The 27,863-nt window shown below is 42.0% G+C and overlaps 1 protein-coding gene across 2 annotated transcripts in view; it reads left to right on the forward strand.

Annotated features, from left to right (window-relative positions):
• The window catches only part of LOC120918629 (acid-sensing ion channel 2), a 735,690-nt gene that overhangs the window by 532,264 nt on the left and 175,563 nt on the right, over positions 1 to 27,863 (forward strand). The gene's annotated exons all lie outside the window — the stretch shown is intronic.

Genomic DNA, 27,863 nt, shown 5'->3' on the forward strand with positions numbered 1-27,863 from the left:
AGGTGGGTTTTCAGGGCTGTAAAGTTTGAATGTTTATAAAAAAAATAAAGCTAACCTTTATAATATGCATTTCAGGGTCAGAAGCTGTAAGGGCAGGGCCAGGACAAGGGGTGGGCAGGAGGAGAGGCTGCCCTGGGCACTGTGGTATTATGTGGGGTGGGGGGCACCACAAGGAGATTGAGGGGAGGGGATTTGTGTTGGGTGGGGGAATTTGGGGGGTGGCAGAGGTTAAGAATTGTTTTAGAAGGGCAGATTTGGGGAGGTGTGCTATGAATGCTAATTTGGGGGGATTTGTGTTGGGAGGGGGGATGGGGAAGAGGAGTTGTGCTAAGAGGGGGGTTAGTGGGGTTTCTGCTATAAAAGTAATATGCTAGAGGGGATTTTTTTGGGGAGAAGGGGTGGTGTTGTGCTAGTAGGAGTGATTGGTGATTGGGGGTATTTGTGCTAGGAGGGGAAATTTGGGAGGGGAATTTGGGCTGGAAGGGGGGTATAGAGTGGGGGGGTTGTGCTTGGGGGGGAATGTTGAGGGGTAGAGGATTTGTGCTAGGAGGGGGAATTAGTTTTATCTTTTTTTGGGGAGAGGGATTTGTGCTGGGGGAATATGGGGAGAGAGGATTTGAGCTGGGTGGTTAGAGGGTGAGCATGCCGATTAGCAATCATGTTTTTTGGCATGTTTGGCCTGGGCTCTAGATGACCTTGTCCCAGCACTGAGTAAGGGACTTCCACACATGTGATACCGCTTAGGCACTCGCCATTCTTCTAGCCTCAATGGTGCCTAATAGCACTTTGCAAGTACCATGACAACCATCCAATTAATTTCTGTGAGCATGTACTATCCCAAGATGTTTGGCACAGTACTTGGTGGATACACTTTTCCATGATTAGTTCTGATAAGTACCAGTTTTGCTAAATTGTCAGCCTGGTCCCACCTTTTGCTGCCTCAGTGCCCCTAATTTAGGCAAAACTGCATTGTACAAATTATTGTGTACTACTGCTGTCTACTGGGATCCAGTGATGTAAAGTTCATTAATACAGTAAGGTTCACTCTTATTGTTAATCATTTTGAGTTTGCCATAGATAACATGTCCAGCAGTGGCGGCTGTTGTTTTTTTGGGGGGATGGGCACCAAAAAATCCACCCGCCGCCACCCACCATGACCACAGATGGCTTAGAACCCCTCTTGCCAGTCAGTCAGGGCTTGCACTTACCCCCACACTCCGGGCCAGTGCTCCCCAGTGTCTCCTCCCTCATGGCCAATCCGGTCGAATCTCCTTTTGGCCTATTGGGTGACGGGTCGATTGACCCACTTTCCGATTGGCTGGGAGGAGAATCAATGTTACAATATTGAATATTCATTAGCCATTGTAACACAACTGGGTGGGCCTAGAGCGCAGTGCTCTGCGCCCCAAGCCCACCCTTTTTTGAAGCTTATTAGAGCCTCTGGCTCTGATCACGTGCTTCAATAAACCCCCGCCCCCCCCCCAATTGGAATACATGCACCCTGCATGTAGATTAGGGGGCTGGATGCATGAATGGGGGGGCAGAGTCCTTTGCCCCTAATGATCAGGCTGCCACTGTTACAGTTATTGCAGGTTAATGTACCTTAAGGTTGATTACAGGAGTTTTTACTTTTATTCTTACTCTGACTTCATCTGTTGCCCGCTTGTGTCTCAGGCTGCTGAGTCGCTGCTGGAAGGGGAAGTAGAGTTGCATTACAGGGACTTGGGCAACTTCAGTGATTCTGCTGTAAACTTTGAGGATAAATTACTCCACAGTTCCTGCAGCCACAGAGGATAATGAGGACCTGTATTAAGGCATATTTAGCGCTTGTTAAGAAAATGTAAATATTTAAATGTTTATAGCCTGGCCACATATTCACTTTTTTTTTTTTTTTAATGAAGCACAAAACTGTTGAGATCACACAGATGGTGTCGCAAGACATCTTTGCCATTTATTTTTCCCTCTACTCTTCTTAGCATGTACTATGGTTCTGAGATGATTACTTTGGCTTTTTTTTTTTTTGCCAATGAGAAGTGTAAAACAGTGAAACACTTTTTATGATATTGCTATTGCTGTCTCTGTTATAGCTCTGTACTTTGATTTGTTACTGGCTCAGCTGTACAAGGTTACAAGAAGTTTCTAAGGGAATATATGTGGTAATGAAAAAGGAGGTGAAGGCCAAGATGCAGGTTGGCACGCATTGTGTGGAACATAGACTATTATGCTTTCATTGTATGTTTCTCTTAGGATACTAGTAGTTATGTGCGTGGATGCTGTATCCATGGAGGGCTGTTGAAATAAAAAGCCACCTGTGGTGTGGCAGTTCACAACTAAACAGCTTGGAATTGATCCAAAAAAAAAATCTTATTTTCTATCTCTGATATTTTAATTAAAATGTTATTTAATTTCTTACAGAGCTGAAAAGTTATTTTGAAGGGCCTCCTTTAGCTTGCCTGGCACAGGAAAATGTCAATGCCCACACTCTCAGCAGTTACCTCTCTAAAATAGCTGCCCCCTGGTGGCTTATATTACAGGGAAACATGACCTGTAGAGGTGGTTATCAAAATACATGTTGTGTGTGAAGGATGGAGAGAGCTGTCCAGACTGGCAAAATATCAAAGCGTTTCCATCTGTCCTTGAGAAGAACAGGTGCAGGCCATATATTACATTAAGGAACTTCTGATTCTTACTGGCATTAGACTGGATTAGGATCTAGCTGCTTTAATTTGCAGATTTTGTTTTAATTTATGTCCAATTCCTGATAAACCTAATTCTTATGTGCTGATTGTTTTTCATATGTTCTGTGAGCAATATATTAAGAGAAGAATAGTTACAACTGGGGCTAAGCAAGAATTTTAGTGTTGAGTCTTAAATAAAACCTTCCATGTGAAAGGTAAACTTTAATTTACTTGTTGTCAGAAACCATGAATCAGACCAAGCCAGAAGTACAGTTAAATCATACTTGTTTAATAATAATAATAAAAAGATTAACAGAGTAAGCGTAGTCAAAACATAGCCAGAGTTCAGGAACCGGATTGGATAGTCAGCCAAGCCAAATGTCAGGTAAACGTAGTAGAACAGCAAGCAGGATCTGGAGCCAGAAGGAACGTCAGCCAAGCAAGTCTTCAACGGGAATGTAGGAGATGTGTTGTTGACCAAGGCGAAGGCAGAGAGCAACTGAGCTGGACGGCTTAAGTAGGCAGGACATCATCAACAGGTGAGTCACTGTGGAGAGATAGGAGCTGGCAATTAGCCGACAGCTGAGTGGCCAGCTCAGAGAAGGAAGGTCTTAGTCCAGCCCTGATACCTGTTGGGGAAGGGTTGGGTACTACTTGCATAAACTTACCAGTATTTAAAATGTATAATGTATAGCTTAACAATTTGACCCCAAACCACTGCCTTCATATTTCTGCTACCGTAATTAAAACCTATGCAAATGATCTTCCTCACTCTACTAAAACATGTTTTCCAAATCAATAATTTAGGGTCAAAAAGGAATTTTGAGATGTATGGGATATTCTGCTGCCTACAGGATAATTTAACACACACAAAAAAGCTATTATAATCTCTCCCACTCCTACCATGCTTCAGTTCTTTTCTAGTGTCCTAGATGAATGGATGTCTTTTATTCTTATAAAAACATTGTCATATATTCTTACCCTCTCTCACTCTTATAAAAATGTTGTGAGAAATATTCCTAATGGGGACAAAGACTGCAATGAAACTTTGAATGGGATTCAAAATCTTCCATACATTGGACTATGCTTGTGGACCATACATGTCCAATGTGTGTTCACTCGTTCTTACAGAGTGTTTGACAGGCTAACCCCTAGGAGGTTTCAGAACAAGAACCATAATGACAGGACCATTGGTTATTTTAATAAAAGCTGTTGATTTAAAAAAAAATATCAGGCGTTAGACTGGTGCTCAATTTTCATTGTCCTTGCTAAAATCTCAAAGTGGCAATGGGGGTGATTTACTAAACCTGGAGAATGCAAAATCTGGTGCAGCTGTGCATGGAAGCCAATCAGCTTTAGCTTGGTCAATTAAGCTTTGCCAATAAAACATGGAAGCTGGGACCAGATGGAGGCACATGATGCTGTCTGGGAGCTGTGGCACCGCCGGGAGGACCCGCCTTGAGCCCGAAGTGATGACAATCTCTCTGTACTCTGTCCCTATACTCTTTCCCCCTCTTTTCTTCTTCCTGTCCCCTTTTCTTTCTCCCCTCCATGACTTTGGAGTCCCCTAGTGACTCTGATTGACATGATATGCATCTGTTAGGCCTCTTGATCACTCTAGCCACAACACACAGGCAGTCCTTATAAACGAGGGCAAGTTTGCACCCCGCCACATTGGCGCTACCGAAAACGATAGACAAGCTGCTACTGCAGACTATAGTAAGCAAAGGTATTGAGCACTCGGTTTTTAATATTACTGTGCCTTTCTCATTTCTTGTTATGTTGTCTTTATCTGCAACCTTACTTTTTTTTTTTTTGGAAGACTGTGAGTTATGTATGTACTAACTTTTTGATCAATAAAATTGTTATTGGAAGAAAAAAAAAAACATGGAAGCTGATTGGATTCTATGCAGAGCTTCACCAGATTGCACCCTTCAGTTTTAGTTAATCCACCCCAATGTGTACAAACTAGACATTATACTTTCCATTTGGACCAGCAATGAACTTGGCAATCACTCTCAAGTCCCAGATATTATGTATTAAAATAGGATGAAATACATTCACAGGTGATATAAAAGAAAGCTAAAAAGTCAAAAGGAAACTCCATTGTTCACTGAAATATACAAACCACCCCCCAGTGCCGACTATGTGTCTATATATCCTTGGATATATGTATATGAACTGTATTACAGGTTGTGGATACAAATAATTTTAGATGCAACCTGTACTAGATGTTTACTCATACCTGGTTGTTTAAAAGTGGTTTTCATATTGTGAACTTTTTTTCCCTATAAAGCAGTGGTTCTTTATAGGGGAAAAAATTTACTGAACCCCACCAGTTTCATATGCGAATTCACCGAACCCTTCTTAATTGGAAAAATAAAATATGATTTTGCGTGTGATGGGCACAGTGGCGACAATTGATGGCATAGTGAGGCTGCAATTTATATATATATTGTTTTTGCTAGTCAGAGAAGGCTTATTTAAAATAACACAAAAACATTTTTTTAATCTGCCATTTTATATTAATAAAGTGCTGGTCACCTCACCTCAGTCAGCCTCCTCCCCTCCCCCCCCCCAATCCAGCCATTTAATTATATGCTCTTAACATGTTCTACTTACTTTTAAACAAGTTCAGTAGTCCTTTTTAGCACACTGTCTGCTAGGTTCAAATTCCACTAGTCAGGCAGGCTCCTCAAGACTAGTCCTTGCCTCTCTAGCTCGTCACAGGCAGCGCCGACACACAGCTCTCTGCGCAGCGCTCCGAGTCCCCCCCTTCCGGCCGTGAGTGGAGTGACGTCACGCCGCTGGAAGGGACCAAGAGACTCCTTCATAGGGGGAGTAAACAGGCTGCAGCAGACAGGAAAGGGAGCCGGGAGGTGACGGTCCCGGATGCAGGAGTGCACTCGGCACACAATTTGTACAGTGCCGCTGGCCGCGCTGGCGGCCACGGCCGTGGCAGAGCTTCACCTGTGGCTGCGCCCCCCCTCCTATACGAAATGTTATCCCCCAGGGCATCCGTCCGCCCCTGCCTTGTACCAGCAGCCCTGTGTGACCTCCGCCGAACCCCCGAGACTCACTTACCGAACCCCTGGGGTTCGATCGAACCCAGGTTAAGAACCACTGCTATAAGGCCTTGAATGCACACTGTATGTGTGTGTATGGATGGATGGATGTATGTGTGTGTGTGTATATATATACAGTTGTGTTCAAAATTATTCAACCCCCCAATGCTGTAAAGGGTTTTAGGGAATTTAGTGTACATTTGTAATTGTATTCAGAATGAAATCCTACAAGGACTAATATATATATATATATATATATATATATATATATATATATATATATATATATATATATATATATATATATATATATATATATATATATATATATATATATATATATATATACGCCAGAAGTTTTAATATATGACACAGGGTTTTGCACGCTCATTTTTCAAAATGTTTAATGCATTTTATGCACATTTATGTCTGAACAGGCACTTAGAGCTCAATATATACCATATATACTCGAGTATAAGCTGAGTTTTTCAGCCCTTTTTTTAGGACTGAAAATACACCCCTCGGCTTATACTCGAGTCAGCGTACCTGGAGGGCTGCAAGCGTCCATTGTTTAAAGTCGCAGCTTCCCCCTTGTCCCTTCCATGACAGACGTTTCCCAGCAAACACTGTGTCCAGTGTTCCGCCTATCACGGACGTTTTCTTGTCCAAGGATGAAAAGACATCCGTGATTGGCGAAACACAGAACACAGTGTCTGCTGGGAAACTGAGTCCGAGGATGAGAAGACGTCTGTGATAGGCTGCTGGGAAACGTCCATCACGGAACGGGACCAGGAGGAGACCACAACTTTTAAACAATGAATGGACGCCCGCAGCCTGTCAAGAATTTCAGGTACACTGACTCGGGCACAGTGATGTGGCAATGGGCACAGTGATGTGGCAATGGGCACAGTGAGGTTGCAATGGGCACAGTGAGGTGGCAATGGGCACAGTGAGGTTGGGCACAGTGAGGCGTGCAAATGGGCACAGTGAGGCGTGCAAATGGGAATTGTTGACCCTCTTTTCTGTTTACAGTAGCTGCTGCATTCTCACCCTAGGCTTATACGTTTCCCATTTTTTTGGGGGTAAAATTAGGTACCTCGGCTTATACTCGAGTATATACAGTATTATTTATCTATTTTAAACAAACTTATTTCACACGCTGTTTCTCTCCTGAGACCCTTGTAAGCTGTAAAACTGCCAGTTACAGTAGGGTTAGGCTGATTCCAGCAGGTATTATTTTTATCCCACATGGCGCTCAATGCGATGCAAGAAAATAGGGTGCACGAAGGACACAAAGATAAAAGCTATCAAAAGGTGGTGAAAATTCTAAATATATACAAATGTCCAAAGAAAAAAAAAGATAGGTGTGAGCTGGCAGTCACTAACAAGCCCATTGTCACAGTTTCAGAGAGCAGCATACACAATACATGGGGAGAATGGAAAATATATAAGCGCTGTTTGGAAAATGACAGGTTGTAAATTGGAAAACTGATGTAGAGACGAGAGTCACTGGAGATTAAATGTACAGCTTCACAAGTAATAGGCATGGGCTCAAGACCGTTTTTCTCTTGTCTGAACTGAACCTGATCAGCCTTTCACCTTGCAGACAGTGTATTGAAATCCTTGGGTCACTCTTGGCGGATCTCCAGAGTGATTTGTAAAGCAATAAACTGTAAACTCTTCTGCACACTAGTACCCGGCTCCAGCAGCCATCCCAGATAGTCACACTCCAAACCTTCATTAAGAAAGCCATTATAATGAATTTACCATACAACTTGGCATAGCAAAACATGAAACGAATTTCTTGGAAAAAAGCTGCTTATGATACATGTATAATAGATATTATGCCGCCAGCATGAGCATGTTTTATGCAGCAGTTTGAAGAACAGGCTTAGTTATGTTTGCTAAAAGTTGATTGTTCTGCTTGGACTTTAGAAGGGGGGAACTCTGAAAGCTTGTCCTTAAAACTTAACAGTGCAAATTAAATAAAAAAAATATCACAGGTGGTACTCAACTGTGTTGCTATTGATAAAATATGTACTTAGTCTTTTTATGATAATCGGTACAAGTGCAGTTACCCATAACATCCTGTGACGGTATTGGTATGATATCCCCGTCAAACAGTCCCTTCTTCCCATAAAAGAAATCACAGAAGCATCCATACATGAGGCAAGGCTTAAGGCTGGAACAACACAGACTTTTAATAGTAAAAAACAGAGCTTATATGTGATTACAACTGTTACAATGACAAATCTCCGCCCCCCCTTACACAGTGGGGGGTCTTCAATACAGCTCCCTTGAAATAAAGATATTTCTTTGAACTAATCAGTATCTAGCCGGTTCGGCTCCGCATATAGAGAGATAATTACCACAATGAAGCAATCAGCATAATTAACATGAGCCACTTATCTAATCACAGTAACCAGTAAACACAGGGCTAGAACAATTAACATTTGAAACAGGACTGGCTGCAGAAGGGTAAATACCATTAACAGCCTTAAACAAGCAGGGAGGATTAACCTGAAGCATATAGGTAAAAAGTCCTTCACAATGGCCCCCCTTTTTCTCCCTGCTCCGGCAAACCCGGTTGGACCTTCCCTGGTCCAATAGGGTTGACGGGTTTAGAGCTTTTAGTCCGAGGTTAACTCCGTTTGGCGTGACTGACCTCCCTTGGCAACTGCTTCCGACTTAGGTATGTCACCGGGTCGTCAGATCACACGCCGGTCAGTCCCCAAGTCTTTGTGCGATCTGCAGAGTCACCAGAAGTCAGTGTGAAGACGGCGAATGGGTCTGTGCGCCGCCGTCTAGGTGTCCCGCCATGGGAGGGGCAGGTTATGGCTCTGAAGTGACAATCACAGGAGATTCATAAAAAGGAAAAGTTATATTTGTTGAAATGCTGTAGCACTGGTGCTCAGAGTCCGGGGGGGGAGGGGACTCAGAGCCCCATAAGGTCAGCCACCCCCTGCTCCCTCCGCAGCCGCCGGTTCTCCTCTTTGAGCTTTTCCAGCTCCATCTCCAGTTCATGGAGCCTGGGGGGGTCAGCCCGCTGTGACCTCAGGTGGTTGTTCTCCTCCATGCGGCTTATGCACTCCTCCAGCTCTATGTACTCACGGATCAGATCCTGCTTGCTCATGTCCTGCAGGCTTTCCACGTGGTCCTTCATCATCAGGAACTGGGTGGTGGTGTAAGGGGCCACCGGTGGGCCCTTGGCGAACATCTCGGCCCGCATCTGGGGCGCCCGCTGCGATTCCATCTCCTCCAGTCGCTTCTTCTCCTCCCAGGTCCGCTGGTTATATGACTTCCAGGACCTCTTCTTCTTGGAGGGTAGCTGGCGGTGCCTCTTTCTGCCCTGCTCCCTCCAAGGCCCCTCCGGCTCATGGCTGTCGCCCATGACCAGCTGACAATGGTGTTCCCTGTTGTCCGTAATAACAGATTGTACCATGAGGGCTTCGTAAGGGGTGCCCAATGGTTCTTCCTGACCCAGCTCCTGGGGATCCCAAGCTGAGTCTACACAATGGGCTGCTGCTGGTGGGCGGTACCCAGGTTGAGACCAATTTGACCTGGTGTTGTCATTCAGGGGGCAATTCTGCTTGAAGTGACCCAACTGTTTGCACCGGAAGCAGCGTTGTTCGTTGTCCTCCTGGCGTGGATAGCGAGGGCTCGATGTCATCGATCTGTTAGGCGGTTGGTATCTAGCGGCTGGTGGGTGTGAGGGCACCGTTGGTCGTAGAGGTTGTACCCGTGGTGTGACCTGGTTTGTCTTGCGAGTATCCGCATATTCATCCGCCAACTTCGCGGCCTCTGGTAGAGTCATGGGCCTGCGATCTCTCACCCAATCTTTGACATCCGTCTGGATGTGATTGTAAAATTGCTCCAGGAGCATTAGTTGCAAAATGTCCTCTGCGGTGATGGCCTGGCTGCTGTTAACCCAGTTAGAGGCCGACAGGGACAACTGGCATGCCCATTCCGCGTAAGAGTCTTTCGTGGTTTTGCGTGAGTCCCTGAACTTCTGTCGGTGGGACTCTGGGGTTACTGCATAACGAGCCAGGAGCGCTTCTTTAACCCGGGCGTAGCTATGGATATCCTGATCTGGCACAGTCCGGAAAGCATCAGAAGCTTTGCCTGACAGTTTGCCTGACAATATTGAAACCCACTCTCTTCTAGCTATTCGGTGCAGGTTACATTGTCGCTCAAAATCTGCCAGGTAGTTATCAATCTCACAGTCCTTTTCATCAAAAGCTTTAAAAGCGCTAAACGGAATCTTCCTTGCGTCTGCTGTGCTGTACTCACTGTTTGGAGAATGTGCGGCTGCTTGTTGGACTGCTGCCAGTTTTAACTGTAGCTCTGCGTCTCTTATTTGTTTATCCTTCTGTAGTTCTGCGTCTCTTATGTGTTTATCCTCCTTCGCTAACAGGTCCATCACTTTCAGCACCACATCCGGCGTTGGGTTCGGGCCGAACCACGCTAGCTTCTCTCTCATTAGCTTGTTGGTTGGTGACTCCTCCTGAATCACTGGTGTCTCCATCTCTTGTACTGCTGGCGTTGCTCCAATCACGTTCTCCTGGTCTAGCTCCATTAATTCTGCTATGATGACCCGCTTGGTTTTGTTGCTAGCAATCCTTCCACGAACTTCCAGTAGTTCTTTCAGTGTATTTCTTTTAAGCAGGGTGTAGCAGCCTTCCATTCACTGTTCCCAGTGTCTGCTTGGAATCCTGGTGTAAGGGAGAGTAGAAGGAAAAATCCCGCTGCTGCCAACCAATTTGTGACGGTATTGGTATGATATCCCCGTCAAACAGTCCCTTCTTCCCATAAAAGAAATCACAGAAGCATCCATACATGAGGCAAGGCTTAAGGCTGGAACAACACAGACTTTTAATAGTAAAAAACAGAGCTTATATGTGGTTACAACTGTTACAATGACAAATCTCCACCCCCCCTTACACAGTGGGGGGTCTTCAATACAGCTCCCTTGAAATAAAGATATTTCTTTGAACTAATCAGTATCTAGCCGGTTCGGCTCCGCATATAGAGAGATAATTACCACAATGAAGCAATCAGCATAATTAACATGAGCCACTTATCTAATCACAGTAACCAGTAAACACAGGGCTAGAACAATTAACATTTGAAACAGGACTGGCTGCAGAAGGGTAAATACCATTAACAGCCTTAAACAAGCAAGGAGGATTAACCTGAAGCATATAGGTAAAAAGTCCTTCACACATCCAATGACTATTCATCTTCTACTAATATATTGATCACTGAACTTTGCACATTGTCATTCTTTACACTGTTTTATTGATTGCACCTTTTAGTTTAGTATATAATATTTATTAGACATGTGCGTTCCCGTTCGTAACGAATAGATTTTCGTACAAATTTGTTAGTTTTCGTACATTCGTATAAATTCGAACATCCGAAAAGATGAAAGACCCAAAATACGAAAATTACAGAATTATGAATAAGCAAAATAACGAACAAGCGAAAATACGAACGTATGATTGGACAATCTTACTAAAATACGAAACACCGAAAAAGCAAAAGAACAAAAATGACATCTATAACGAACGATTTGCATTCCGTATTTTAAATCCTTTGTCTGTTTGTATTTTCATTCGTGTGTTTGTATTTTCATTTGTGTGTTTTGTAAATCTGTTTCTTTGTCTGTTCTTAAATTTGTGTACTTGTATCGTTTTTTTGAATGGTCACTGGGCAGTGTAGTTAGTGAGTGATTACTTAATATCTTGGCCAATCAGCTTATCTCTTTTGTGCTGAGTCACATTGTACAGTGTAAAGCCTCGTACACACGATCGGACTTCAAACAAACTTTTCTGTGGATTTTTGTCCGAAGGAAGTTGGCCGGACTTTTGAAACCGAAAAAGTTTGTTTGATGTACACACGGTCGGATTTTTTTGGAAAACGCTCATTTTGACATTTGTTGGCAAAAGTCTGACTGTGTGTACAGGCTTAAGAGAAAGTATATCTTAATATGGAATATCCGCGTGTTGCTATGTATTTATGAAAGTACAAAATTATGAATCCATTAAACAAAAATTATTATCTAACAAAATTACGAATTTCGAATCAACGAAAATAAATTAGACAGAATTACGAATCATTCAGTATAAACGAAAATAAAACTGTTACGAAAATACGAACGGGTCCGAATAGGAAAACTTGAGTCTTACGAAATTACGAATCTTTACGAATCTACGGAACGAGACGAAACGGAACAAAAAAATACGAACATTTTTGTTGTGCAGACGAAACGGAACAAAAAAATACGAACATTTTTGTTGTGCACATGTCTAATATTTATGTCATTATAGTAAAACTAAAGCAAGCCATAGACCTATAGACTTGTATCAATGCTAAACAGGAAATCTTCCCTGACAGCTATTGTATATTTTGATAGCCTGCACCCACAGCTGTCAGAATACCTGTGACTGCATCTGATTGGTTGGATGCAGTAACTGTCTGGCTGACCATTTTCCACCCAACTTAGTCAATTGAAAACTCTAACTTCGTCAAGTCAGGAGATACCAACAAGGACACTTCCAACTTGAATTTTGGTAAATTTCTACTTATTTCGGAGCCGTCTATGGCAGCCTTTACCTTAGACATTCTTAGGTATATACTAAAAAAAACAGGATCCAATCTCAAAGTGCACCTACACTATAGATCCCACCACTGCGCCAAAGTGTATATGAAAAGCAATAACTCAATAAAGCTGCCACTTTAAATAAATCAAATAATAACACATCTGTTGTAACAAACAATGTAAGTGAACACAGTGAATAGTGGCGCTATTTATAATTATCATGACCGCTGAGAAGCATAAGCTCATTTTTGACCGATTAATAAACCAATACCTTGCACCCCCAAAAAGACACGGAAGCCGATTAAGTTGGAAATAGGGCAAGGGCACGGCTTTATTGAACTTTTCAAAAGTACAACTTTCCAAATGTACCAAACCACAATGCCAGGCACAGTATATCACGAGCACCCATAAAACATAAACTCACATAATCTTAAGAGGCCTTTGCCAGACAGGCATAAGACTGACCCCAGAATTTAACCTGATGGCATAGCCCATAAAGCAATATCAATTGCAGGCAAGGTCAAAACTCCAATAAAGCTGTGATAAAACACAACGGGTGGAGAGTGGGCAACTCTTGTGACAGCGGAGTCTTCTCATAGCAGTTGGATGTGCCCCAGTGTAGCCTTTTCCTAGAGGTCAGGCTCCACCAAGTCACCTCAGGTTGTTGTAGCCAATCCTAAGGGAGCTACTTAACTTCCTTTTAGGTTCACACTCACAGTGATGCCATGCTTCCAGCAGTCAAGGCTCCCTTTCCCTAAAGGCGGTTCAAGGGGCCTTAATGTGTGATAAACAAAAACATCACCCAGTGACTAAATGAATAAAGTCCAAAAAATGTATAAAGTCCTCAATCAGATAGAACATAAATGTTCAATGAAGACAATCGTGAGAGGATAATCCTTTCAAGAGTTTTCCGCTCCCCTATAGGTGTCAACTCACCAGAGATAAATGCCTCTCACACTCATGCTTGGCAACTGAGGCAGCAACCCATTAAGGGTTAAAAAGTCAGTCTCTGATCTTCAGTGGCAACTTCACAGGTAATCTATATGTGCAAAAAGCAAAAATAATCCTGTGCGGTAGCGTTTGACCATAGACTTATTTAAAACAAATTGAAAACCATCAAACATTGAACTCACATTATGCACAGTGTTAAAACGCATGTAAAGAAACATCACATGCAGCGGCACCTTACTGGCATATCGTGGTTACTGCGGACCCGGCGTGTTAAGCAGTGTCTCACCCAAACCGAACTTGACGCCGCTGGAACGTCACTTCAGGTGTTGTGTATTGTGCCTCTCGTTGCCGTACAGCCACATCCCAACGTGTTTCGTCATTACGACTTCATCCTGGGATTTTATAGCTGCAAAACTCTATGCTCAATATAAGACCTAAACATGAACTTGTAGTCTAAAGTTCACTGTGATGTATATATCTATTATCTTAGGCCACACGGTACACACGGTCAGACAAAACCGATGAGAATGGACCGAGGTTCAGTTTCATCAGTTTGTTGTCCTTCGGTCCAAAATTTTGCTTTAAAATCGAACCTATGGCCCGCTGCCCGATCGGTCCAAACCGATGGTTAGTACAGAAAGCATTGGTTCAAAACCCGCGCATGCTCAGAATCAAGTCGACGCATGCTTGAAGCATTGAACTTTGTTTTATTCAGCACGTCCTGTGTTTGACATCACCGCGTTCTGACCCGATCAGTTTTTGGAACGATGGTGTGTACGCACATCAGACCATCAGGCCACTTCAGCGGTGAACCGATGGAAATGGCCCGTCGAACCATTCTCATCGGTTTGGAACGACCGTGTGTATGCGGCCTTAGCCTTTGTAGAACAAATACATACCTCAAGTAGCAGCAACAGCATACATTATTTTAACATTATGCCTGTGTTAAAACACACAGTAACAACAAACAGTACTGGGTTACCTTACTGGAAAGCCCAGCATGCTTAGCAAATAGAGTGTCACATATGCTTTCTGTAATAAAAGTTTGTAAAAGTTTTATTTTTGAAAAATGGAAAAAGATATGAAACTGTGTCTGTGTAAAAATAAAATGGTCTCAAACACTTCCACTTCCATCTTTATGCCCTGTTGACACTTATTTGTGGAGTAGTTAAATGAAACTGCACATCATATGCAAGAACACGTCTGTGTTATTATAGTCAATGACACAAAGGCTTCTGGGGTTTGAAAAAATAAATAAAACGCATTAGCAGAAAATACAAAGATAAGAACAGTGGCATTGACTGTAATGTAATAATAAGAATCGTACATTTTGTGTGCAATTTCAATTGAGAAAGCAACTCCAGGCAACAAGTAAGATCAATCTTTAAACTGCTAATGGTTCCCAGGAAACATTGCCAGGAGTACCAGTTACCAACAAATAGCTGTAAAATGTTGAATCACCTGTTATAATAGTGCAGCCTTGCTCACAGACATCTCATATTTTTTAAATATTTGCTTGTATTCCTTCCCTGTCAGAACAGAACACTTATTTTTTTTAAATTAGGTAGGGGTGGGCTCAAAACTCTTACCATGATGTGCACTAATAAAAGTGAATAACAGCACATACAGCTATCTTTAAATGAGAAAAACGATTACAAAAACCAGAGTGGAGATTCAGATTTTTGCTAATGACCATCCCTTATTATTTTTCCCTAAAGTAATAATAAAGGATTTTTTTTAAGCTAACAAACATGTTATACTTCCCTGCTTTGTTAAATGGTTTTGCACAGAGAAGCCCTTATCCTCCTCTTAACGGATCCCCTGTCTGCACTTTGGGCTCCAACCCCCGTCTAAGTGCCACCCATAGCAAGCCGCTTGCTAGTTGCTATGAGGGCACTTGTGCACGATCGATTCTAAGCCAGGCTCTGTGTGTCCATTGACACACACAGCACAGCTCAGCCCCACCCCTGCTCCCTCCTCACTGGCTGTGATTGACAGCAGCGGGAGCCAATATCTCCCACTGCTATGCCTGAGCCAATTAGGAGTGAGAGAGTGCAGCTGCCCTTGTGCACATCGCTGGATCGAGATTAGGTAGGGGGAGGGCTGCACACAGGTTCTTTTTTTTTAACCTTAATGCATAGGATGCATGAAAGTAAAACACCTTTAGCACCACTTTAATTTAGTAAGGGCATTGTATTCACTTTTACATTGTATATCTAATTTCCAGGGTGCCTTGCTTGCAGATTGAGCAGGGTCTCCTTTAGACTATAAATTCTACATTTTTTTTCCTGCTTCTCGCGCTCCCTTCTGGCATAAAATCAATATCCTCTTTGTGCTCATAACTGATGTTTGTAGTCGGCATAAGCAAATTTATATTAAAAACTGATCTCTAAAAAAACAGGCTTTTTACAGCACCCCCCATCCCTGCCTTTTGAAGTGAAGCATAATGATTCCATGTATAGAACAAAGTCTTGTCTTACCATGCTTTAGCATTGTATATCCTGTAAGTTATCTTAGGCTCTATTTTCAGTATATTGTAGGAGACGGATACTGTAGTCTGCTACTGGTGGGCTCCCGCTATTGTGAGAAGATGTCCTGTGTATATATTTATGATCATGTGGATTGTGTCTTCTGAGCTAGAAGACAACAAGGCTGACCTGAAAGGTCATACCTCTGAGTCGCCTAGGCTGGTTAAATGATTAGCTAATTAGCTCATGTTAATTTATGTTTCTGGTTACAGTAATATGATCAGGAGGGGGGAACCTCCTCCTCAAGTGTATAAAAGCCTGTATTCTTGTTCTAATAGTTCTATTTCTGGTGTAGAGCAAGGAAAAACACTGCTCTGATCAGTTTAGCTGCTAGGAGGATAGTAAACGGCACACCCAGTCTTAGGACATCCTTTCAACAGCCCAGACAAGAATACATGAAATCAAAGCATAAAGGAGCCGGAACTTCTTTAAGCGCTTAACGACCGCCGCATGTATTTGTACGTCCACAGAATGGCACGTACAGGCATATGGGCGTACATGTACGTCCCCGCCTTTCCGCGGGTCGGGGGTTCGATCGGGACCCCCCCCGGTACATGCGGAAACCCGTGGGGAGCGATCCGGGACGAGGGCGCGGCTATTCGTTTCTAGCCACCCCCTCGCGATCGCTCCCCGGAGCTGAAGAGCGGGGAGAGCCGTATGTAAACACGGCTTTCCCGTGCTTCACTGTGGCGGCTGCATCGATCGAGTCATCCCTTTTATAGGGAAACTCGATCGATGATGTCAGACCTACAGCCACACCCCCCTACAGTTGTAAACACACACTAGGTGAACCCTAACTCCTTCAGCGCCCCCTGTGGTTAACTCCCAAACTGCAACTGTCATTTTCACAATAAACTGCAATTTAAATGCATTTTTTGCTGTGAAAATGACAATGGTCCCAAAAATGTGTCAAAATTGTCCGAAGTGTCCGCCATAATGTCGCAGTCACGGAAAAAATCGCTGATCGCCGCTATTAGTAGTGAAAAAAAAAAAAACTATCCCCTATTTTGTAAACGCTATAAATTTTGCGCAAACCAATCGATAAACGCTTATTGCGATTTTTTTTTTACCAAAAATAGGTAGGAGAATACGTATCGACCTAAACTGAGGAAAAAACATTTTTTTTTATATATGTTTTTGGGGGATATTTATTATAGCAAAAAGTAAAAAATATTGAATTTTTTTCAAAATTGTCGCTCTATTTTTGTTTATAGCACAAAAAATAAAAACCGCAGAGGTGATCAAATACCACCAAAAGAAAGCTCTATTTGTGGGAAAAAAAGGACGTCAATTTTGTTTGGGAGCCACGTCGCACGACCGCGCAATTGTCTGTTAAAGCGACGCAGTCCCAAATCGCAAAACCTGGCCTGGGCATTTAGCTGCCTAAAGGTCCGGGGCTTAAGTGGTTAAATAAAGTCTTGATAATGTTTATTCCAATATGACATATACAAAACGGTGAGGGCTAACGCGTTTTGGTGGGAGCCTAGTTCACAACACACAATATAAAAACTATTTCTAGTGGACTTCAAAACTGGTGTTGCTTGGTTATTGGGGTTACTATAGCCAGATCCATTGAACTTGTGTTCCAGAGCTTAGGAAGCGATATACTGATGGAAGTTCTCAAGCAGAGTATGGGATGTTCTGTTAGAAGGGGAACACCCCAACTGCAAGCGTAATGCTTGGCTCGCAGTTGAAGTGAAATCCCACAGTATAAAATTGCCAATCCCTAATAAATAAAAGAGTAAAATAAGATAAAAAATAAACATAAAACAGACATTAGGAGACAGAAGTAGCGCCTCCTGAGCCACCTGCCAACCACTGCTATAACACACTCTAAAAAGTGATCCACCACAGACTGATTTTCAACGGCGGAAAAGGAAGAAATGGCTCAGAAATGGCTCATTAATGCTCTGCTTGAGTCAAAAAAAATGCAGTATCTACAAACATTGATTAAAAAAATATCCAACAAATATAGTGAGTTGTGATAAGGTACATTTGGAAGGCAGTTCAGAGAGAAACTTGCAGTGGTCTGTGTGAAATTAAAAAAATAAGTGAACTTTCTGTGATCTGTACAGGATTCCAACAAACTGTATTTGTGTTATTTACCATATCTGAAAGTAAATATTAATTAAAGTCAAACTAAACTGTATCTGAGAACCACAAACTGAACAGTATTTAATTCATTTTTTGCTGTAAAAAGCAAACGCTCCATCCATGTCTCCATGCTTTATTTTGTTTAGAAATCACGTTTAAAAACACATCCTAGCATCTAGCCATGGCCGTCTCAAGTAAGGGCAGATGATTCATGTAGCATAAATTCCTGGAATCCATCTGCCCATGGCTCAGGCATATAGGCAGGAGGGTTTGCTTAAATGACAAAGATCCTCCTCCCCTCCAAATGATAGGGAAAAAAACGGTGTAAAAAAATAAAATATTATAATATACCTTCCTATTAGAGCAGGTTCACACTGGGGCGACCTGGGATCTGACTTCAAGTCGCCCCAAGTTTCCCCAAGTCGCGCGGTCGAGAAAAGGAATGGAAGTGAATGGGAGCCGTCTTAATGTACACTACTGAAGTCGCTTCGACTTCAGAAAAGGTTCCTGTACTACTTCAATCCGACTTGTAGGCAACTTGTACCCATTGATTTCAATGGAAGTCGCCTCAGAAGTCTGATCACTGTCTTAACTGAAGTAACAATACAGGAAGATGACATACATTTCTCAGGCAAACTTCTCCCTTCCCCCTCCCTCCCCCCTCCCACAGAGCTGATTGTTGTTTGATTGGCCACTGGAAAGCCTCCTGTCTTGGAGGCGACTTGAAGTTGCCTTGTACTGACCTGGAAGCGACTTGCAGTTGCCTTGTAAGTTGCCTGATGATTCATACTCAAGTCGTGTCCAAGTTGCCTCCCAAAGTCATGCTAGAAGTCGTGCTGCCCCTGTGTGAACCGCCTCTTAGACATGCGCACTGCCGAAAAATTTGTTTCTTTTTGTTTCATTTGTTTTTTTTTTCGAAAAATTTGTAAATTCAAAAATTCGAAATTCGTAAATTAGAAAATTCTTAAATTTGGAATTCGTAAATTCGAAATTCAAAAATGTGAAAATCGGAAAATAAAAAAAAAGGAAAATCTGAAAACTTGAAAGACCTAAAATCCAAAAATTTGAGATAACTAACTAATAATAGCTATTAAATTATAGGTATTGGAATTTCCTTTCAAATTTGGTTATTAGTGAACGTAACAAATACAAATTTATCTGAAGTTGCGAATTATCAGAAATAAAGAATGCCACATCTAAACAAATGGAAGAGAACAAAATAATAATATATTTTTTTTATTATTATTGTTATTTATTATTATGTGTTATGTTCCATTCTTATAGATACGGCATACGTTATTACAGATAATTTGTAACTGGATAAATTTGTGTTCGTCACGTTCACTAACAGCCAAATTTGAAAGGAAATTCCAATACCTATAATTTAATAGTTGGTAATAATTAAGTTATTATCGCAGGTTTTAACATTTTTGTTCTTATTTCCGTTCTTTTGAATTTTTGGATTTTCTTTCTTATTTTCGGTTTTCTGAATTTTCGGATTTCCAAATTTTCAAACTTCCTGAATATTCAGAAAAAATCGGAAATTTGGATATTTCCAAATTAACAAGTTTGTCTAAATTAAAAAAAGGAACTAAACAAATTGCACATGTCTACTTCCTATGCATTTACTAATGCTAGCAGCGTAAGGATTAAAATAGTCAATGTTGATTGACAGTTTAGTTCTATGTGATGTGTTTTCCCAATAGTGATTCTGGTGTCTGCTCACTAAGTGCAGATTAATTCCTACATTATTGGCATCGTTATTCCAACATTTATAAGCAAACGACTATGAGCAACAATTCCTACATACTGTATGTTGCAAGTCTGACAGCTTGCTATGAAATATATTAAGAGGATGAGACTTGTATAAAGATTGGAGGAAGAGTCTGTATTCTCCTATGGCATTCAAACAGGTTTAGAATCCAATCAGGATTATCTAGGTGCAGGTAGACATAGAAAATGAAACGCCAAACATCAATATTAGCAGTGCTATCAGTAAGCATAATAAAATTATAAAAATATAGAACAGAAAACAATAAAAAATGTGGAAGTTACATAAAAAAAATTAAAGTAACCAATGCATTATTAAAATAAAATTTGTACTTGCATAGAATATACTATCATTTCAATTTATAGAGCAGTTGTGAAGCTACTGCCAACACTGTCACTGTGTAATAAATGTTCTTTAAAACAAACAAACCTAAATATAAGATGAAGTACAGAATTGAGTGACTGAATTTATAAGTAGTTTGTAACACATCCATTCGTACTAACTATGAAAAGGGTGCTCCATTACAATGACTGAAGTATGGAAGGCTGTAGCTATCATTACATTAAACGTGTAATGATCAGCTTGTTCAACCACTTCAGCCCGGGAAGATATGGCTGCCCAATGACCGGGCTATTTTTTCCGATGCGGGACTACACACAGAAACCCCTTCCACTCGTGCACGCGATCGCGCATAGCTGGCAGCGATTGCGCCTGCCGGCCATGCACATCGTGTTCCCCGCCATGCAGGAGGAACATGCCTCCGGAATCGCTTGAGCGCTCTCTGGTGGCTCTCCTGGGCGAAGCCATATATATATATATATATATATATATATATATATATATATATATATATATACGGGATTTCGCCCAGGAGAGCCATTCTGCCGCAGTATATCTGCATGAGCCGGTAGGGAACCGGTTAATGCCCAGTACACACAATGAGATTATCGGACCAATGATAGTCTGTTTTTTTTTTAAGCGCATATCAAATCTGATGAGTTTACTAAAGTCACGAAAATTCTCGTACAATAGAATAAAATTTGGGAGCAATGTCATGTGTTGTAATACATTTGTATTGCATTTTCGCACGACAGCTGTACTGGTTAAAACGAAAATCGTACGATCTGGCATCGTCCGAAAAAAAAATTCATGCAGGTCCAATCAAATAATAATCGGATGAACTGTCCTGATCTGCTCTGTACCAACGATCAGATTATCGTACGATCGCCTCAAAATCGACATTCTTCGTACGATTTTGTGATCGTGTGTACGGGGCTTAAAGCTGATCTTAATGTTTACTGTAACTATTTCAATAGTTCATTTGGACCAAATTTGTTCTACAGTAAACATGGAAATCGGCTTTAAAGGGGAAGTTGAAGTTGAAGTTGCTGCCGGCCCTCTTGCATGACCTGATTGGCACATTCATGAAATGGAAAGCCTTACTGGACAGGTGGAAGGAGGTGGGGCCAAGAACCAACCTAAAGTCTATCTACTTCCTCCATGTTTGTTCTTATAGAGCAGGGGTAGGCAACCTCTGAGAGGTGGAGGTCTCCCTAAACAACATGAAAGAAATCAAAGATCACTGGTGTTCGGCGGCATTGTTTTTTGTTTTTTAGGAAATCAACTAGCAAAGGCATAACTAAATAGAAAGGAAAATCTAGAAATATATAATAAAACAAATAATATTATTATTATTATTATTATTATTATTATAATACAGGATTTATATAGCGCAGACAGTTTGTGCAGCGCTTTAATTTTAGTGTATTTATATTGAAAACCTAGATTTGATAAATGTTTGCAGAAATATCTTGGGGCATGCAAAATCAATAGCACTATATTTAACTCTACGGATCTTGTGCTTTTAGAAAATACATTTTTTTTTAGACAATCTTTTAATAGTTCTCAAAGCTGTAAATGAAAAACTGAAATTGGCAAAACAATTTGAAAAATAGCAAAATTTAGGTGAAAACGGAAGACAGAACCTGGCAGCAAAAGGGAAATAGTTGTAAAAACGTTGATGTATTTTTACACAGTAAATCACACTTGACTTTCATCTTCACACCTTGATAAAGGCTTGAAACACTACTTCCCTCTCATTTTGGAAGGTAATTAAATCAGCTATGCTTACCATAAGTTTGGGTCTCTATAGATTAATATTTTAACCACTATTATATGGCAGCTCTTCGAAGAGGGAGATCATTGTTATGGCAGTAGCTCCTTTTCTTCAGCGGGCGCGCCTCTTTCAGATAAAGGTGGTCTCTGCGGCGGATTCGCTGCAAGATCATTTTTATAGGTGGCGGGAGAGCCCACCCTCCCATCGTGCTCAGGTGGTCTCCGCCGCTTACCGGAGACGATTGGGTCCTTTCCCCTGCTTGGCTGGCTGCCGCGCGAGGGGAAGATTGACCCCACTCGGCTCCATAGCATTGACTGGCGGAAGCAGCGTCAAACGTCACTTCCACCCAATGCTCTTAAAGGAGAATTTTTTTTTTCATTACTTTTTTTTAATTGCATTTTACTGTCTTTTTGACCCTAGATCTCATATTTAAGAGGTCCTGTCATACTTTTTTTCTTACAAGGGATGTTTATATTCCTTGTAATAGGAATAAAAGTGACCACATTTTTTTTTAAAGGACAGTGACAAAATAAAAAGTTAAATAACTAAGAAAAAAATAAATGTAACGCACCCCTAGGAGCTCGCACGAAGTGAACACATACGTGAGTAGCGCCCGCATATGAAATCCGCAGAGTACCCCTTTTTGCGGGCTGAACCCGCAGAGTTCCCCTTTTTGCGGGCTGAACCCGCAGAGTTCCCCTTTTTGCGGGCTGAACCCGCAGAGTTCCCCTTTTTGCGGGCTGAACCCGCAGAGTTCCCCTTTTTGCGGGCTGAACCCGCAGAGTTCCCCTTTTTGCGGGCTGAACCCGCAGAGTTCCCCTTTTTGCGGGCTGAACCCGCAGAGTTCCCCTTTTTGCGGGCTGAACCCGCAGAGTTCCCCTTTTTGCATGTGAGGCAGCGGGTCCGTTAGGGGTAAAGCGCTGCTAGTTCTAGCGGTGTTTTACCGACATTTTAGCTGTGCTTTTCGGCTGCTAGCGGTCGAAGAAAGGGTTAAAAGCGCCTGTGTTGCCGCACTTCGGAAACGCTGCCCATTCATTTCAATGGGCAGGGGCACTTTGGGAGCACTGTATACACTGCACCCCCACTGCCCCAAAGATGCTGCTTGCAGGACTTTTTTTCCCGTCCCGCAAGCGCACCGCCCCAGTGTGAAAGCATGCAGGCGCTATTTTTAGCGCTAAAATGCCTGAGAAGTGCCCAGTGTAAAAGGGGTCTTAAAGCTGTGCTCAAAAGAAGGCACACAGTAGACAAAGGATTAGTCACCAGTATTGCCAGAGGCCTTCCTGTAGCTTATTTTCCCACATTACCTACTTACCTTGCCTTGTTCACGCCAGTAGTAACATCACCAACTTTCTCCCTAAATGCCCTGGAACTAGCAATCAGAGGGGCAGTGCTTTAGGTCTCACACTGCAGATATACAGCTACAGGTCTGCAGGCGCACACACATACCATGAAATGCACTGCTTTTTTTCAGGCTTGATTGCAGACAACAATTCATTTTTATTTATTTTTTGGGATACTGCTTAGACATAATTCACATTTGATTTTTTTCATTCTTTATACACAGCAAAGCTTCACTTTTCAGTTCAAGTCCACTTTAATGTGTTAGATTTTGTTATTTAGAGCACACTAGAGTACTGAGCTGTGCATTGCTTATTCTACTTTAATATTACAAAACAAAAAATAAACAGACTCTGCTGTTTTGATGTGCAATGGCCCACTTGGGCCATATAAGATCTTAATAATTAATAAGAAACAATGGTTCATACATCATATAGTCTATAAACAGTCTTACTGGCAGGCCACATACACATCTGACATCGCAATCATTCGTATCAAATCTTGGAAACTTCAATAACTGTCCATAGTGTGACATGCTGTCACTTAGTATTACAGCTATCCTATGACATATCTGAATTAACCACTTCATGCCCGGAAGATTTTACCCCCTTCCTGACCAGAGCACTTTTTACAAGTCGGCACTGCGTCGCTTTAATTGACAACTGCGCGGTCGTGCGATGTGGTACCTAAACAAAATTAGTTTCCTTTTTTTTTTCCCACAAATTCTTTTGGTAGTATTTGATCATCTCCTGTTTTTTCCTCCGGGATTCCCGGCTGACTTTTTACCGCCGGGAATCCTGGTCGTGTGTACAGGGCTTTAGGTTCAGGTAACAGAAAACAAATACTCTTGTGCCCAAATGTGTTAACCAGGTGGACTAAAGTTCATAGTGGACAATGCCTCAGGCCTTGCTGCCCTCAAGGATAGGGGTATCCTAGCAGTCAAAAGAGAAATAGAAAAAAGGGGGCGCACCAACCTTGTGCATTATCCTTAGATGTCTTTTATTAAAAGAATACATTGGAAACTACTCACAAACATATGAAAGAAAACCTCAATATAAAATAGACTTCAGATGATAGAAATCTGTCTGACGACAACAGTCTCTAGATGGTAATAGAGAAGACTTTGAGGGCCTCTGCGGGCTGACATGTTTCGAAGGGATACCTTTTTCCTCAGAGCCCTCTTTTTTCTATTTCTCTTTAGGTTCAGGTAATTGTATTCACGGGTTACTTTTGTTAAACAAAAAATGGGAGCAAGGTTGTGGGTATGCCATGACTTTGTTTAAATGTTTAGTCATACTACATCACTTTTTGTAATATGTTTGTGCAAAGAGTGCTGTGCTAATCTTTTTGCAATCAAAATAATATACCAAAAAAAAAATAATAATCCATGTTCAGGCAGTGTAACAACATAGGTCATAATTACTCTGTTATGAAATTCCACTACCCATAACACCACTGGGCTTGGTATGAAATCCTCTGAGCACCGCAGGGCTTGCCAAGTAAAATAGTTCAAAGAGAGGTGAGGAGGTACAATACGGGACAATTAGTAGCAGCCAATCATAAGTCATTTCTGCACTGTTTTAATTACAGTAAATTAATCTGTCTTTTTTTTTTTTATCCAAAATTTGTCTCATTTTCTTTTATTCTCTATACAAAGGCTTTAAGCAGAACTTTTAGCCAGCAATACATTAGCCTTTGAAATTCATCAGCACATCCTTAGTACTTGGATTTACTCCAAATGTTCCAGCAGGCGCTCTATCAATCCTTCAAGAATGAAGTCCATTGTTTTGTTTGCCTCACCTCAGTGAGATTTAAAAGCCCTGGCAAAATGTGTTTGTAACATTTGAGTATTGTTGATAAAATACGAACAGAAATCTGCTTGGGGTCTCAAAGATGCACAGAAAACGTGGAACAAAAATGGCGTACTTTATGTATTTATCTTTTATGCCAGAAACATTTTATATTCTAAGATATGAAGAGTACCCTAGTTTTTTTTTGCTTATATTGGTACTATATGATTTTTTCTACTCTACCTGATGGAAAGTTGTATGCACCAGTGCATCTCTTCTACCTACTGTAATACAGATGACTGAGAAGGGATGTAGCATTAGATTACATTACATGATCTAATGCCATTTTGTCCCCAAGTCTCTTCTGGGCCAAAGTCTTTGGGTAGGAGGCCAGCCCACAGCCCCCTCCAAAACACACAGCGACAGTGGGTTCAGTCACAGCACCTTAGTTGTAAATGTTTAAAAGGGCTTTTGAGTGTTCTTATCCATAAAGATTTAGCTGTTGGGGCCCAAAGATTCTATAAAGAGACAACATGGCTGCATGGGTACTGAAAGCCACCATTCTCTCTCTAGTGGGAGCTCAGGTAATTACACTGAGGACCAGAAGCTGAACTCTGGCGTGCTCCACCCACAGTCAGGGCTGGACTGGGACAGAAATTTGGCCCTGGACTTCATCCAGACTGGCCCACTTTGACAGGTCTCTCCCATGGCGGCCGGACAACTCCCGCACCGCCCCGGCCACCCAAGCCCCCTCTCCCCCTTCACTAGCCACTAGCCATTCTATTTATTAGAGTAGAACGGCTGGTACTCTTATAGGCAGTACCAGTGGGGAAGCTAGACATTATTTCACCCGGGACAAAGAATCAGTTCGGTGCCCCCCCTAATGGGACAAGATTAGGCAGAAGTTAGAAACTCCCAGGCCATAGCTGTTGAGTCAGCTGTCATGCTCCTCTGTCATCCCCCCTGCTCCTCTGCTCCTCCCCCTGCCTGCCTGAGCGCTGCGGGGAGGGAGAGACAGAGGAGCGGACGGGGGAGGCGGTCCACTGTCACTGAAGCCGGCCCACTGAGCCATCGTCCCACCGGGAAACTCCCGGTAGTCCCAATGGCCAGTCCATCCCTGCCCACAGTAAGCAAATGTACCACACAAAGGTAGGTACCTAACAATATTTTATATGTAATGCTAGTCATACCTTAGGATGTGTCAATATTTCCATTCTCGGGATAAAAAAAATTGCATAATTGCAAAATAAATATAATTTTCCTTTTTAAAGTCACTTCCTGCCAGCGCCATTTCTAGATCCATATTCTTTCCCCGTGTCTTTGCAAGCCTGCCACCAAATATATTTAATAGGTTTGAATACTAATTTAGACTTCTCTCTGAGTTATAATTATAGTACTCGCATCTATTGATATAGCTCAATATTAATGTGTATTTACCCAGAAATGCATAGCGTGACCACAGGCGCTCCAGATTCACTTACTGAAAATTACTTTCCTCCCGTGCTGCTGCAAACCTCAGCGATATACAAATGATTTGCAGAAAAATAAGTGATTTTTATTAGCACTGAACCTGCAGAAGCCTGTCCTACTCCTGCCTTCTTTGTGATGGGTAAATTGCTGTCATGGGTCCTCATTATCTTTTTATTTACATGGTGTCACAAGGTAAGTAAATAGACTGGCTGTACGGTAATCATTTTTTATTTTTCGCTTGGACATTAAACCATTTCATGTGTCTTTTCCTAAATCTTCCCAAGTGAACGATGATGGAAGATCTGAGTGATTCATTATCACAGGATGGGGACTTTGATTCCCAAGAGACCAAGCTCATACAGTGCATATGATAAAAGAGAGAGCCTCTACTCTCAGCAGGTAATGGCTCTGCTTACTAATGACTGCACTTCATGATAGATTGTGGGTGCTACACAGAGGAATTGTTCGAATGATTCCATCGTTTGATTTCATGCTCCCTGGATAGGTTATGGAAAGCCTCCGTTATCTCTGCTTTGGAATGGGAGATAACATTAATTGAGTTCCCATTTCCTAGTGATGCAGAGTACAGACATGTCTGGAGTCATTCTGTTCAACAAGACAACATAATTCAGGACCGCATGCCCTATCTGCTGCGATCATCTCTGACTACAAGTCAGGTGGAGATGTTTCTGTAAACAGATATCTAAGAGATATCGCATCTATAATCACTCGGTACAGAAATCGGCAAAATGTGTCCATGCAAAAGATCATTAGAAAAGAATAAGCTATATCATGAATGGCCAGTCATCTGCTTAGAGTGGAGGTTCACCCTAAAACAATTATATATCATTACATCCAGCATACTTCCGCCATCTACATTATGCTGTTTTTTTTTGGCCGTACATACCGTTTTATCGTTATTTTCCCTCCGGGTTCTGGCTCCCGCAGGAGTGGGCGTTCCTATTGAGAGGTTAGATGATTGACGTCTTGATGATTGGCGCGTCACCAGTTTTTCTTAAATAGCCGACCTGCGAGTCAGCTCTATACGTCGTCTGCGCCTGCCGTGTAGAGCTGACTGCGCAGGCGCCATATAGAGCCGACTCGCAGGTCGGCTATTTACGGAAAACTGGTGACGCACCTTATGCGCCAAGGGAAGTTTTTCACCAGATGTCAATCATCTAACCTCTCAATAGGAACGCCCACTCCCGCAGGAGCCAGAACCCAGAAGGCGGGGGGAAAATAACGATAAAACGGTATGTACGACAAAAAAAAAGAAAAAAACAGCATAATGTAGATGGCGGAAGTATGCTGGATGTATTGGTATATAGATGTTTTTTAGGGTGAACCTCCGCTTTAAGATCAATGGTGGTGTAGATACTTTCCCATCTTTTGTAATGCCAGGGACTGCTATTGTTTCTTGTGTGTCTTGAGTAATAAACAAAACGTGCAGTTATCACCTTC

This window comes from Rana temporaria, chromosome 12 (assembly GCF_905171775.1).
Source record: "Rana temporaria chromosome 12, aRanTem1.1, whole genome shotgun sequence".
Classification (NCBI taxonomy): Eukaryota; Metazoa; Chordata; class Amphibia; order Anura; family Ranidae; genus Rana; species Rana temporaria.